General features: G+C 40.6%; 1 protein-coding gene across 4 annotated transcripts in view; it reads left to right on the top strand.

The window, feature by feature from the left end:
• The window catches only part of LOC115573965 (serine protease 23-like), a 68,864-nt gene that overhangs the window by 17,205 nt on the left and 35,288 nt on the right, over positions 1 to 16,371 (top strand). Inside the window, exon 4 of one of the 4 annotated variants that reach the window (XR_003982390.1) lies at positions 3,012 to 3,427. The exons of the other annotated variants lie outside the window; for them this stretch is intronic. The gene's annotated coding sequence lies outside the window, so the exon portion shown is untranslated. Of the gene's footprint in view, positions 1 to 3,011; positions 3,428 to 16,371 lie in introns of those variants that run through there. 4 annotated transcript variants of the gene reach the window in all.

Genomic DNA, 16,371 nt, shown 5'->3' with positions numbered 1-16,371 from the left:
CGTCGCCTCCAGGTACAAAAAATGATGGTTACAGTGATTCTTTTGTCTTTCAACCTGAAGCTGACTCAAACAAAGTGAGACACCTGTCTTGTTTTCCAGTGTGCTCATGAAACCAAAGAGAGAAAGTAGGCAAATCTAGGTAATAAATCACGTCCATTATACTGACAGGTGACAGCGTACATTTTGACTTTGTGCTGAGTGAAGGTAAAGGCTGTCATTTGGGAGAGGAGAGGAACCACTGCTGTATTTTTATGGCTCTTCACACCAGCTATCACTGCGTTATTTATGATTCTGCCAGCGCTGGGTTCAGAGGAGGGGCTGGGCTACTTTGTCAGGGATGTTAAATGTAATCTGGAAGCGTTCATACTAGCAGGAATGTGGCGGCCTGCTGTATATCACAGTCTGGAGGAGAAGTGTCAGTACTCAGTAGGTTTTTTATGTGTCAACAAAATCTCAAGAAGCAGACTCAAATGAAATGCAAGGTAGTTAAAAACAACTAACAAATCGTTATATATCTTTATTATTTTTAAAAGGCTGAGTACGTTTTAGCAAAATAGGATGTGGCTGTGGATGACTACACATTTTGTGAGTTAGTGAGTATTTCCTGCAGCAGAAGGATGTGTGTGGGACTGGCTCAGAATAAACTTCAGTGGCCATGTTTACAATAATAGAAAAACACTTCAGCCTGTGCAACTGTGCGGCTCTTTGATGTGTGTGGACAACAATAGAGCTCCAGGGTCCAAAATAATACATGTCAGACTTTGACTACACAGACTTAAGTTATTCAATGCATAATCATCTTTTTTTACAGAATAAGACAGTATGAAAAAAAATACCTCATCAGCCTCATCCTCGCCTGAGGATCACTGTTACCGATGAAATATTAAAAAAACCATTTATTAAGCAATTGTAAGGTTTATAATCAGTTTGCCCTTTACAATAATCATTTGCTTAATACATGTTTTATAAAGCTTTTCATTGTTAACAGTGAAATGACTCAAAGGAGTCAGGAGTCATTTCATACTGTTTTACTGTGTTTATATGTGGCGGACCCTGCCACTTTTTTTTAGCTTCAAACAGGTCTCTGGAACTTGTTTATTCAGCTATTAAAAGAGAAAAAAGAGTTTTGTATTGTTAGCCGTTGTAAATTGTAAACATAGTGCCCCTGTAACTAGATTGTAACCTTTTTTTCTTTTTTTTTAATCATGGTTATTTTGAAGAGTCACCAAAAGATTTCTGCTCCTTTTATTCACCAGAGCCAGTTCAACACACAAAAGCAATTATTCTTTCTGATTTGATAATGGAAAATAGGCATAATGGAAAATAGTGTTCATTAGTAGATCAACATTCAGATCAATTTATGCGCATTTTTCTCTTTTTGACTATTTCTGTTATTTTCAGCACAGACAGACTTGAAAATTAATGATAGAACTTTCCTTTCTTTGCACGAAAAAATCCTTTTCTTCTAAGTTTGCTGTGGATGATGCGTCAAAAGCTGAAGAATCGCGGTCGAGTGTTGCATCAGTTGTACAAACCGTACTCGGCTGGAATAAGTTCTCTGTTTCCAGAGAGGGATTTTTGAGGTGCCTGGTGCTCCGCGAGCATTAAACCTGTTTAACATCAGCACCATGTCCACCGGGGTAGCTGCGTTTCCTGACCATTTAGGGAGAAGTAAAGAAGCAAATCATGAATATTTTCCACTTTCCAAAAAGATTTAATAAGTGTTGCTGCTGTTTTCAATAAGCAGCTCTATTGAAATAAAAAAAGATCTCAGTGTAAAATTGACATTTACATTCTTCTTAATCTTTGTAGTCGAAACTTTATGGGCCCTCCCGTTTTAGGACCATTTTATTTGATTTTAAATTGAAACGCCTCATAAAATTTAAAGACTGTAAACAAGAACTGTATGTGCTGCGCAACTCGAACTGTAAACAGGAGGTCTCATTGCTCCGCATATGGTTTATTAACTGTGGCCACGTTGCCATCCATTTTTTGACATTGTGAGCCTTTGCGCGAGAGAGAGGGAAACGGCTCGGCACCGAATTCAGCAGCGAAGTGTTTCGGATTTGTGCATTTATTTTAACTGCCCCAAACATTAAAATGGAAAAACTGCCTCGGCTTTTTCAGACCGTGAATCATCTTTTATGTGCGCTTGTATTTTCCTCCTTCAGATAAATGATGCCGTCACCGAGGTAAATCCCGCTTGTCTTCCTCCTTCCCTCCTGCTGGAGGACAGTAATCAGTTAACTGGAGAGACAGAGGCTCATTTCCTTCACTTTCCATCTTTTAGTTTTCTTGCATTGGACCTCAGTGTGAAGTTTTCCATGGCGGTAACCGCACAGCACACACACTGAGAATGTGTTGCGTCCTTGGAGCATTGAGGTGCACTTACTTGTGGTCGAGGCCTTCGACAGGCCGCCTGCTGTCGGTGGAATCTCCTGCATTTTTTTTGTGTCTCAGAGAATTGTTGTTGAGGAATTAGGCCGCGGCTAACGCTGCGCCGAACGTCACACGCACATAAACAAAACTGTCACGGGGAGAGAACAGGCAGAGTGTAGCAGTTCTTCGTGTGCTGCGCTTCTTAGAGACAATCTCACAATCACATCAGTAAAGTAAACAAAGTAGAACTAAACAAGTAACTAGGAAAATCTGTAAGACATGTAATAGGAAAACCCATCCAAACCAGAGTATCTACCCCACCTAATCCAAAAGCGGAGAGGAATTCAGCAAAATTAAGAGCAAATGTGTAATTCTTTAAGACCCTGAATAATAAGAATGTTACAGAGGAAGCTTTCATGCAACACAAGAAAGGAAACCAAACACAGCTGCATCCATTTCCAGACGTCACGGCCATGCTCCAGCTCTAACTTACACATCCATACGGTTTCTCCACATACGTTTAGTCCGTCTCACCCTGAATTACCTTTGTCCCAGCCATCACCCCCTTTCTCTTTCTCTCCCTCCGTCTCACTCTCTTTGTCCCTCTCCTTCCCTTCTCTCTCCCTCCCCAGATGTCTGCTCACCAGCTGCGCTCAGATGGCTGAGAGGAGAAGACTGGATGGATTTTTATAGAGCGTGCACACACGCACGCCAAACAGACACGCACAGAGTGTCACACAGTGACCTGCTGCAGCAGGGATCCAGGACTTGGGTCCCCGAGTTTAAAGATTTTCTGTCTGTTTTTCATTTTTCCACATCTTTTTCACCGTCTATGACCACATCAATATGAAACAGATGCCCCCAACTCACTTGTGACTGCAGACAAACATGGGGTATGGTCGGAGAAGGTCAGGAATTTGGCTGTTTCTCTGCTCTAATCGGATTAGTGTTTCTTTTTTCTGTGTGTGACTAATATGAAAGTGATTAGACTGCAGCTTTTGGACCAGAGAACGAGTAAAAACAGGATCAGTTAAAGAACTTTCATTAACGTTGAGTCATTACTTGTCTCCACGTGTGGAATTGTATATGATTTGTCCCAAAGCTTCAAAGGCATTTGCAGTCAGTTGTGTATCTTCAGCCTTGTAGTAGCTGCGTTTCAGCTTTAATCATCTGAGTCATATCACAGCCACCTCTTTCTGTCTATATGACACATCTACATATATACCAGTTATCTCGCTGAAGTCTGTTATCATGGTTAAGGGGTGAACAGTTGACTGTTTGCTAAGCCTGTTCTTGTAAAGCACGTGCAAAGTTTATCAAAAATAACAGTCACAGTTGCAACACTTAAATGAACGACTGAAACTGGCTTCTTATCTCTAGCCGATGACTATCAATTATGTTTGTTGTATTTTACATCGCTGGCAGATTTGAAAAGCAGCAGTTAGCTTATTGATTGAGGTAATGCCCGCCTCCTGAATTTGTAGAAAAAATGTTTCCTACAGATGATTTTTGCTAAAAAGTGAGGCTAAAGTTACTGATCCCAGGCAAAATGTTTGCAGTGTCCTCTGATGATCCATGGAAAAAGCAAAGACATAATGAAAATTGCAGTTCTGTTGTTAGTTCCTGTCAGTATAGCTATTTCTGGGATAAGATTAGGTTCGAGGTTTGATGTTTAGCCCGCTTACATAAACATGCAAGACTAGAGGTAAGCTTTCGTCTGGAAATTGTGTTTGCCAAATGCTACGTCGGATATAAAGTTTGGCAAGGGTTGAGTTTAAACTTCTCCAAATCCAATAAAGAGCAGGAGAAACAGTAGAGTAGCAGACAAACAGATTGTTTTATCAGTTGCCTTCCATTTTGCTCTTGTTGTTTGGTTTTAGAAAGGTTGACACACAGTATCAGTCGTATAGTGCCTCATGCACACCTGTGCAAAAAAATCAAAGCTTGATTACGGTTGCTAAGCTATGATTGGATGATCGCCGTTCAGGGGAGGGGTTTTACCGAAATGTCAATAGGCTTAAATTCTCACATTTTAATGCTAAAATGGCCGTCTGTGTATCCAGTCTGTGTTGTTGCCGTGGTGACAGCAAGGCCACTCTGATGTCGGCCCCTCTGACCTTAAGTAAACCGTGTTGAGACCCTCTGTGTGCTCTCCCTCTGATGGACTTCTGATGGTGACATAACCGCTGGGGTTGCTTCCTTGACCTCCTAGCAGAGAGAAATGAGAGTGTGTGTGTGTGTGTGTGTGTGTGTGTGTGTGTGTGTGTGTCTGGTCGGTGGGTAGGGGTAGAGAAGGGGTTGAAGGGGAGGAAAGGAAGGTGAAAGCAGGGTCATTGGGTCGATGGACTGAACAGGTTTCAGAGGATGTGAAAGACGGTGGGCCTCATGAGTAAACATAGCTCTAGTGTGAGATGAGAGAATACTTCAAAATTGCACGTGTGTGTGTGTGTGGGTGTGTGTGTGTGTGTGTGTGTGTGTGTTGGGATTACTTTCCCATAGTACTCCAGTCCAGCTCCCTCTGACGATCACCTTGGATTTCCACACTTTCAGATGATGAATAGTCGGCTCAGGACGCGTCCCCCACATGAAAGGAGAAAGTGTTTGGTCAGATCTACAGCTTTCTGCTGACACTTTGCTCTCTCCTTCACGCCCTCCTCTCAGCAGTCTGTCTCCCTTTTTCTTCTACCCTCACCGCTGACCTTTGACCTCAAAGCCCTTGCCGGAGTCCTTTGAGAGCCAATAGTGGATGGCCATAAATCTCTTGTGAGGAAGACGAGAAGATCAATGCGTTTTAACTTCTAGACTAAACCCTCACTGGCATTGGAATGTTAACATCAGGAGAGATTTAATGACATTTTGCGTTATGAAAATTATGATTATGATGGATGAGTTGTAACAATTTTGGATTTTTATCAACCTTGGCATTCCTCCCCGAGTTAGAATTCAGAGATTCCTTCATTTTCTTTGAACTTTAGTTCACACACAAACATTTGAAATTTATATAGCTCATTAACACTCTATTAAGTCTCCCTTGGCGTTACAGTTCTCCGTCAACAACAATTCCAGACTCAGCTCAAACTCTACAAGGTTTTGGCAGTGGCATTTTATTAAAAAAAAAAAAGAAAAAGACAATGAAAAAAATGCAGTAGTAACAGTAAGGGGGAAATTACAAAAACAGTGAAAAGAAAATCATAACAATAATAATCAGACAGGAGCAACCTACTGGGTACGACACATAACATATAACTGCACTGTGGCCTTTGTTGCATTATTACCATTCCCTCTCTTTCCATGTTTCCTATCTGTGAATTCTTAGCAGTTCTGTAAACAGTCCATTTGGCGAGCAAAAAGGCTGGAATGCGTTAGCCAGAATGTAATCACAGAAACTATCTCCTAGGCTGTGTCCGAAATCACTCACTCATTCCCTACTCCCTAGTCACTACACAGGGAGTCCAACATAGTGGACTATATAGTGAGCTCAACAGCAGAACTAAAAACGCACTTTCGGACACTACTCCAGCGTCATCAATGACATCACTACTGTTGCGCAGTTGAAACGTGAACTGAAACCTCCATGCATTCGTCCGCAGCGCAATGTGTGATGGTAAGTATTGCTTGGTAAGTGGCCATCGGTTGTACACTACTTTTCGCGATGCATTGTGGGATACTTTGAGTGCACTATATAGGGTATAATATTTCCCACTTGACATTCGGACAGCACTACAAAATGGCATACTCACTGTGTAGTGCACTATATAGGGAGTAGTGAGTGGTTTCGGACACAGCCCTAGTGTTTCTCAAAGCTACATACAGTAGGAAGCTATGAGCTACACAACTACTACAAATCATCATCATCAGACGATAACCGATGGATTCCAACACTGATGTCTACACATCAACTATCAGATTAAAAGGCAAAAAATAGTTATTAAAGAAAGAGAGAAAGTTGAGAGAAGTAAGAAAATGACCCAAACCGTACGTTTTCATCAGCATGCGAACATGCTTGCAGATGCAATGCTAACATGCTAATGTCAAACAGCCATAATATTTTGCATGTTTGTTATCTTAGTTTAAAAATGTTAGCATGCTAGCATTTGCCTATTAGCACTTAACACAAAGTACAGAGTATTTTTTTAGGATCACCAAGGATAATAATCCGGTGATGACCATGAATGTCTGTACCAATTTACAGGCCAAATATTTGGATTAATCTGCATGAAATTTGGTAGTTGACACATTTCTAAAATAATCAACAGGCGCTAGAGAGGAAAAGTCAAGAGACCCCTAAAATCATTTGAACTCATCCACTGGGGAACATGAAAATCGACCCAAAAAATTACTTTGTGGCACAAAATGGCTGACCAGCCGACTGCGCTCCCTCAAAACTAGTTTGGAGAGAAAGATGGAGGAGGTCCGAGAGGAGAGGGGAAAGAAGATCCTACTTGTCCGAGGAGGAGGCAGCACGCAGACAGTCAATAGTACCAAATTCTAAAACTTAACAACTGTCCATATTACTCACCAGAGATACAGTAAAGCTAGAAACTGTGTTCAAACTATTTACAGTGTTAGGTGCCAGCTTCATAGACAGCAGTTGGGGGGAAAAAAACAATGGAAACAGCAGCAAAAGGCTTTAACTCCTGAAAATTGTTCCCGGTATGACAGCTAAAGCTGCCGAATGACTGACAAGCAGAAACACTTTTCATACACAATGAAATACATTAAAGCAGCACTTTAAAAAAAATAAATAAAAAAAGCCAGTGCAGTGAGACAAACACTGAAGTAATTTAGTCAAAATTTACGACGCCTTGTTAGAATCCACAATGTGGTTTTGTGAGCGGAGAGGATTTTCACCATCCTTTGTGTTCGAGCTCAAACTCTCCCAAATAATAATGCCTTTAAAATCCGTGCTGCAATTTCTCAGCTCCTAACCAGTTCCTCTTGACATTTTACCTTCCAGCAAGTACGAACCACGAAAACATAGTTTCCTTAGTGCACGTCTCGCAGGCCAATTTCCAGAGGGGAACACTTGATTAGCGCAACAAAAACACATACAGTTCTTTCTCTCTCAGGCATCCAGGCTACTTGTGTGCGTGAAAAAAGAATAAACCCAAAACAAACCAAAACAAAAAATTAACTTCTCCATAAATCCCCAAACTACCCTTGATTAGCTATAACAAACCATTAAATGATGGCAGGAATGCTGTGTGGAGAACGGAAGAAGAGAAGAACCAGAAAAAGAAAAAGGGGAAAACTTGGAGAAAAATGAGGGGGGTTGAAATTTTACAGTCTGGGTAACTTTTCCCTTTTCTTCGGAAAAATGCAAACATGTTGGCGCACTCGGTTTGACGGCCACTGTCGAAATGATATCGTCTGACCATCGCGGTAACATGGTTTACTTGACTGCAATTACAATACACATCACTCTGCAATTAGTCGTCGTGTTTTTAAAGATTTCGCTTTTGCAAACAACCGCCTACATCTGTTTTCCAAATCGAGCAAAGAAACAGCGGGCCAACATCTGAGGAGACGATCAGAAACAGGAAGTAACTTTTGTGCAGATTGGCAACGGTTGGATTGGATTCACTGGTTTGTATGACGGGTCAGGATGGGATGTTGATGTTGGCACTTTAACTGGTCGTGACAAATTAACAGTCTGAGAAACTTCGCAAGGAAAGACGCTGTAATTGTTTTGGATTAATATCAACCAAAGATTGAAGAGGAGAAGGAAAGAAACTGTTTAATACACTGAGTCTACTGAATAAAAGATAGAATTTTTTTCATTTTGTTGCATGAAAATAGTTTTCAAATACGACCTAATACTGCCGCTAAAACTCAATTTATGGTATCTGTACCCGTCATGGTTCCCGTTCAACAGATCGAGGTCCTAGAAGTCACAGAGTTCTCATCGTGTAACTTGTTTTTTCATTAATGAGAGGGAACATCTCCACCGACTTAAGATAATCGCTCTGTTTGTTGAACAAACATGCCAGAGAACATGCACGAGCGAGGCGGGTGACGTGCACTCACCGCTAACCGTCGCACAGTTGCGGTCATGCATGCTGCACACTCTCCATCTATGGTGGTGTTTACCAAAGAACAGGAAATGTGAGGTAGATCTTATAACCTTCTCTTCTCTTCTCTTCTCTTCTCTTCTCTTCTCTCATTAGTCGATGATTAGAACAAACCTAGATAAGCTGCTTGTCATTTGATCCTCTGATTGATGGCCATGAGAATAGGCCATACACATGACTAATGCTAGAGCTGGATCAAACAATTGATTCTTTAAGCTGATTTTGGCACCTCATGAGACCGCATAATAACTCATCTCCCTGTATGAGGTCATTAGTTACAGCTATTCTCTCTCTCTCTCAGACACTTACGAGATGGCACAGAGCCAAGAGCGCCTAAGACAGTCCGAGCTCCTCTTTCCTGATTGATAGAGTTAATACAGTTCAAAGTTCGTGAGACACACACTGCCCCCGATGCTGCCTGAAATGGAGGAAATGGTACCACGTTGATGTGATACCACATGTATCTTGAGATGTGAGATTTTTGGAGGTTTTTTTAAAGACATTCAGTGGTTACACACCTACAAATGTGGAAACATGGTCTCAAACTGCGGTCACTGGCTTATGGCAACAATATATGACATGTAGACACTAAGCATCTTGTGTAGCAACTTCAAGGTTTAAAGAAAAAAAGGTTTTATGTATTTGTATAGTTTTTAGCACACTATATTAGAATGGTGCTTATTATCTGTCGAGACATTGCTAAAAGAGTCTACAGTGACGCTAGCATGACTCAAAACCATATGGATGAGGAAATGTAGCCTGGTTTGTTCAGACCCTTAAAATGGTCCATGATTCTGCTTTCCTCGCAAGCGGTTGTGGTTGTTAGAGTAATGGCTGTCACCAAAGCAGAGGCACAGGCAGCTTGACATTGTTAGAGAGCTGCAAAACCTCTTAGCTTTGGGTGGATGAGTATGCTAAAGTGTCTGACTTTGATGCCACAGACTCTGGCGTGTTCAGTCAATCTTTTCAGTCAAAACTGGTTTCTTTTAAGCATGACCAATGATCTTTCCTTGTTTTTACAAAGTAGCTCCAGTTGCCAAACTGAATCCGAAACAAAGGGGTAGAAGATGAGGAAATACTAATGTGGATCTTTTTCATAAAGTGGCGCCGACAGACATTGTACTTGTTGTCCTTCATTCTTTGTTGGACACATTTCGAACGTGGGTCAATTCACGTCAACACGTCAAATACAGCAGCTCGGTCAGTTGCCCTACATTTCCAAGTTTGATGCGGTAGTTACTCCGCCTCATTTCTGGGAGCTCCTCTTGAGTGTAGTAGTCAAGAACAAGAGAAGTCTGAGTCAGGCTTGGGTCAGGATGTTTGGGTGGGTCATATGCAGGACTTTCATTTGTGTTAACACAGATTTGTTTTTTAACTAAGTAACCTAACTCAGGTAAATTATGTAATGTTAGTTATGTAAGCGATGTGACTGACTGACCTAATCAAGTCATTTTCATGCCGAAACCTAATAAAGCCCCAACAATGTTAATAGCAATGTTTTGTCATCTTCATGTGCAAAACTGACACTAGAGTGGTTGGTAGAGCGCCATACTGTCGCTTGAAGGGTAAGACCACCAACCAAGCCGTCACATTTGACCAGTTGAGAGTCAGAACATGTTTTTAATTTTCAAAGTTTTGCAAGGGGATAATTGTTTGACTTCCACACAAAAACTCAAAGTAGAGTTACAGATTTCGAAGTTGAACTCTACACATCTGGAAATAACTTTCCCATGAAGCCCGTCAGAACTTATTGTTGTGTGAAGTGTTCACACATTTTACTGGTTAATTGAAAAGCAACTCTTGGATTAATTTATAAATGACAGTAACTTGTCCGATTATAGCAGGCTGGCATTTGGTTTCTGTGTCGTTAATGTGTCGCCTCGATGAAAAATGAGCAACTATGTCAATCTTGTGGAGCTTTGGATGAGCTTGTTTTGCTTTTCTTCTGGCTGGGAACATTACTGTCAAGCTGGAACCAACAAACCCAGACTCTGCAGGCTGAGCACAGTCTGCTCATGTTTTTCTGACCGGCAGCATTAATAACGCATAACTCCTCAAGAACATTTGCCCGGGTCGCTGTTTGGAGACAAGCTGTTGTGAGTAAGACAGTTTCTGTGATTAATTACACAAGAGTCCTTCAGCAGCCAGTAAAACATTTTCTCCCTCTAAAGGCTTTTTTCCACTGTGAGCAGGGAAAAACATTTCATTTTAAGGGAGCCTTCAGGAAGTGATAGCACATAAATTATCAATACGGTAGAGATGTATAGAACTGATGATATATGACGCTATAAAGCTGAATTCTAAACTTGCCCACAGTCGTTTCTGGAGGCCAGTTATAGCTTTCCGCTTCACCATATAGCGACAAAGTTATACTTAACCACATACAGGTGTGCTTTTGGCACGAGCAGCGAGCTGGCAGGTGTGTTTGCTATTACAATGTGATAATGACTATCATTACAGGTAAGACCAGGCGTGTTCACAGGAGGCAGGGACGGAGACGAGAAGAGAGGCAGTAACGATTTTTAACCAGGATGTGAGTCGCATAACTGGCATCTCTGCGCCTTAGACGCACAAGGAGCCATAAACACACGTTTATAGACGGATACACGCACACATCAAAACAGCGAGACAGAGGCACACAAACAGAAACCCACACAAATTAGCACCTTGGTGATTTAAATTTAGCTCCAAATGAACCCTTTAGAGGCTATCTGTGCTGGAAATAAATGCCCCATTACAGATAAACCGTTATTTCATTGAAGGAGGAAAGTGCAAGTCAGTGTTTTTGGACCTTCGCTGCTTATACAGAACTCATTCAGAGAACCATTTTTTAAGATCAAATTGGTAAGATTTTTGAAAATAATACAGTGCAGAATCAAAGCATGTATTTCCCTTAAAAACATTATTATGATTGTGATTTAATCATTTAAAAAATATTTGATGTTTTACGTTTGTGTAAGAATTCTGACGGTTGGTTTTAGTTCTGCGCTGTTGTTATCATATGGTATCTTTGTTTTGTCAGCAAGAGTGTTGGTTTGTGGAAGAAAACGTAAAAATGACCAAGTTGTACAGTATGCCACCCTGTACTGCCCTAATGTTAGATAATGATTGTTAGCAACATTAATGTTAGCAAACGTTAGCAATTTTAGCTAGTGGTGGTCTGGAATTTAACCTTTAATGGCTGAATGTTATGAACAACGCCTTTAGATAAAGTTCTATTAATAGAATGGAATAGAGCGCATACCTCTGCCAAGGGCAAACAGTCCCCTTTATCTGCTTCATTTTGTACTCACATATAGATACCAGAAGCCTAAAAACACTTGTCTTTTTTGTCGTCATGTATTATGCTTGAGAAATTAACAAAAACGTTTGCAATCTATCTTGCAATTTTTAAGAATGTTGGAAAAACCTTTTTCCACACCAAAATTTCATGGGGTCTGTTCTGGGCAGAGACCCATCCTCCATCCAAGTTTCGAGGAAATCCATTCAGTAGTTTTTGTGTAATCTTGGTGACAAACTGACACAGCTGACAACCGGTTATTTCCTCTTTTAATTGTTTAATTTTTCCACTTCGATGCTTTTTTAACTTTAGCAATACGGCAACAAATTCAAGATGTATTCCCTAGAGAGTGTTTTTTATTTTTTGTTTGTTAGTTTTTTTTAACATGGATTATCGTGTGATCTTAAATCCCAAAACACATCAACACACGCATACACAGATCCAGGTAACCGTGGTTATAGTTTAAACAAACAGATCTTTTCTCAGGCTTGCTCTTCATTTCTGCTGCCTCACCATCTGGGGCAGATCCATCACAGCTTTTTCAGTACCTCCTCGGGTGCTGTAAACAGGCAGATGTGTGCACAATGCCGTGTGTGCATCCACACACACAACAACACACATCTTTGAATCATTAAACAGGGCTTTCACTGACAATGTTAATTTTGCTTCGTGACTAATTTCAACCTTCAGTCCTAATTGTGATTATACCTTGAATCCTAACTCAAACATAAACTAAAGCAGCGTCATAATGTTCGATGATTGCAAACACATTTATTTTTTCTTAACTTTGAGTGCACTTTGAGACCTAATTGTATACTGTAGTTAACCTGACGGGAATCATTTTCTCAAGTGTTTTGATTACTGGAATCTGGGGATAGGCCAAATGATATGAAACGATAAGCGCTGACTGCACCGCTGATGAAAGCAAAAGTGTTATGACATTTACGGTAATCATGATGATAATTGTGAGGATTGTAATTCAGATTGGCTTGCTATGAATTTTTGAAGCAAGTGTTATTGCTGACTCTTTGCGCCTCTAGCAGCGTTTTTTGCAGCTGTTTCAAAGTCCTCATGCACTTAAGTGGAAATACGCCTGTGATGCTTTAACACAGAATGTGTCAATTCAAGGGTTCGTCCCATCTTTGTACTTTCCTTACGCTTTGTCTTTTCTTGGCCTCTCACTCTGACTGTGTGCAAGCTAAGTGCTACTTAAGTGTGTGTGTGTGTGTGTGTGTGTGTGTGCATGTGTGTTGGAGAGCAATGCACCAGATGTTATTTTGCAAGGAAGAGGAGACCAGCCTCTCATGGCTGGTAGTGAAAAAGAGAATTTTGAGGACATTGATGTGGTCACATATAACCATCTCTGAGACTCCGGCAGTCAGGGAAAGTCTAATTTGAAAAACTGGTACCACCTGCTAATAAGGTAGCCAACCTGTTAAGAAGAGTTTAAACTAATGGCTTCATTTATGGTTAAGAAACCATTAACTAATTACTTTTTAAGAAGCTATTAATGAAAACAGCTTTATAACTGGTAGTTGCCCCACAGCTAACTCTTTTTAAACTGCAGACTTATTAAATTAGGCTATTGTAAGAACTATTTATTAACTGTTCCTTTCTTAAATGTATATGTATATATACTTGTTGTTTACCCCTAAGGCACCCAAAGAGTTTATTTATTAGTTTATTTATTAACAGATTAACAGATGACTTGGAACAGATTGCTTCATTAATAGTTAAGAAACCCTTCACTAATGTTTTTTTTATTTTTTTATTAATGGAGTACAAACATCCATAGCTGCATTATAACCAAATAAAGAGAGTATTAATACTACAAGTTTCACAACTTGGCAACCCCAAATGTTTCCTTCTCAACGGCCTCTGCCTGATTTATTAACGACATTAATTATTGCTAGCTGCATGGCTCTGTGGATGACAATGTTAATCTGTCGGTCCACTAATTTTGATATGTGGACAGCTACGATACCAGATGGATTACTGTCAGTAGTTTTGAGATATTTCAGGATCTTTGGCAAAAAAGATGGGAAACAAAATACAGTAAAGGTAATCTGCTTAGCTTTAGCATGTCTGCATTGTCATTGTGAGCATTTTAGCATACTGAAGCTACACTTGAGCCACAGCTGTGCCTAAGTGGCCTATAGCCTCACAGAGCTGCTAGCATGACTCCAGGCTCTCTTGTTAAAGGGGGACTTATTATGTGGTATCAGAGAAGTGAGTTGAGCTCAATTTAATTTAACATAAAACTGTGGAACCGTTATCACTGACACCTGTTCTTCCTGTAAAAACATGCAAATAATTTTTGCTGCTGTGCGTCCCTCCCTCTCTATTAGCATCTGGTTTCTGCACTGCAAAAAAAAAACAGCCCAGATCTGTGCTCCAGCGCCGGCCCTGGTCCAGCTGGCCAAACTATTTACACTGCCAGGCCTAAACACTTAAGATAGGGATGAATCTGATTTATTTCTACAGCTAGCCAGTTGTTTGGCATGTGATGTCAGCGAAAACTCTCCCGGCGATTGGTTTCTTTCCCGGGTATGAATTATTATTATTGTGTTGCCCAATAATCAAGAGGATTAGGTTTTGCTTATGGCTGCTACTCATAATCTGTAGAAGCAACATCGTCTACAGATATCTCACACTGAAAAACTAGACACTTACTCAATTCTTCCTTTAACACAAATACACAGACGGCACAAATACACAAAAAGCAGACATGCGTGCCCACACACACACTCCTTTTTTCCTCCTCCATCTCACTCACGGACAGACACACATCGTTGTTTCTCACAGTTTCGTCCTGCCGTTGTTTGATTTACAAGCTGGCCTCTGACCCTGGCTGAGCTTGAGCTGGATGGACTCTTGGCCCTGCTGCTGCTCCAACTGGTTCATGTCCAACTTAACTCCCCCTGGACCTGAGTGTGTGTGAGTGGGTTTGCATGTCTAGATGCACTTCCTCACATGCGATCAATTCCTGTGTCAATCCGTGGTTTTTATATACTTTTTAATGCCCAGTAAAGCATACTGTTATTTGACTGGGTTTCTGTGTTAAAAGCTGCACATGTGCTGCTTTCCAAACGAGTTAATATAAATGACGTTGTCTTCATGTACTACACAAGTCTTTTTGCGGAAAAAACTCTTGTCAGCGCTACACCCATAATTCCTTCCTTTACAAGCTGCTAAATGACCTTTTGGTGTTATTCATTTCCTGTTGTTGGGAAGCCTAAATCAATTAAAGATGGCAACCGTGGTGCGACTCCAGCTGACCTCTGCCTGTGAAAATACCCAGACGAGAGCCTGAGAGCATAACAGTGAGGGAGGAAGTATTGTTCATTAAAAATAGACTTCAATAGTTTTACAAGGACCGTACACGGAAACAACTCTGTACTAGTCCTATCTATGAGAAAAAATGGAGACAGCTAGTCAAGAGTGACTTTACATTTGACTGAGCTTCCTTTTGTGGTCCACTGTGACACTTCAGCCCATTTGTTTTTCACACCACACCTCCTTCAGATCTCACACCCCATCTGTCTCATGTTAGATTATCGATAAGCCTCTTCACGGTGGCCCTTACAAATGTGATTATATATCATGGAGGATATAATATTTGACCTCAACTCGATAGATCCTCACGCACAATGTAGACATATCAAAGCATCTGTGTATGTGTCTCCCCTAATCAATGCCTATGAAGTAATACAACAAAACAGTGCGGTAATAGATAAAATATCTTATGAAGAAATAGCCAGATCTGTAGTGATCTAACCTGTCAGCGCTTTACTCGGACAGATAAATCACAAAGGAGTCTTTTTCTTCGTATTTCTCTGATGGCTTGCCCTCAAGTCACTGCCGTGGTATTCTTCAAAACATAAAACTTATCTTTGAAGGCGGTCCACAGCTCAGAGTTTCTAAACATGTGTGGGATTCCCACTGTTTTTCTGCCTCACATATACAGTCCCGTACAAATATTGAGTTAATAAAGACACTCACTGTGGATTACTAAAAGTATTTGTTTAATACACTTCAGCTGTCTTGTTGAGTCAGATGAGGAGACTGGTACCACTTTTTGTTTTGACGGTAAATACAAAGCTTGAGTCAACAAGCGGTAAGCTTAGGGTAGCATTAATACTGGAAACAAAGTGTGTATCATAACCCCTTGGTTTGTGGGTTATCCTTTTGAAAGCCCGAGTTTGACATTATCATAGCCAGAACCAACCATATTTGGATGACGTATGGAGCTGGGGAGGATATTCTAGACCATAAACTCGATAGGAAACCGTTAACTAAGGTAACAAATAAAGTGAGAAGTTTTCTCATAAGCTTAAATACAACCCAGCTTCTCTTTGAAACCAGTGTAGTCGCCACCTGCTGACCATCAGACAAAAATGCAGGTTTAAGGCACTTCCACATTGGCTTCACTTTTCAGGCTATGTTTATACAGCTGATTCTGGAAACAATGGGGAACAGATAGCAACATGTTCCTGCCAACACCTCTAAACTCATAAACACTAAGATTTACAAGGTACTTCGAAGAGAGATGTAAATGTGTAATAATGTTTTCCCTTTTTTTTTTTTTTTTATCTGTGACCCTCTCAGAAAACTGCCGGACACAATTCCTCAGCTCAATCC

This window comes from Sparus aurata, chromosome 22, assembly GCF_900880675.1.
Source record: "Sparus aurata chromosome 22, fSpaAur1.1, whole genome shotgun sequence".
Taxonomy (NCBI): domain Eukaryota; kingdom Metazoa; phylum Chordata; class Actinopteri; order Spariformes; family Sparidae; genus Sparus; species Sparus aurata.
This window is presented reverse-complemented; position numbering and strand designations above follow the sequence as displayed.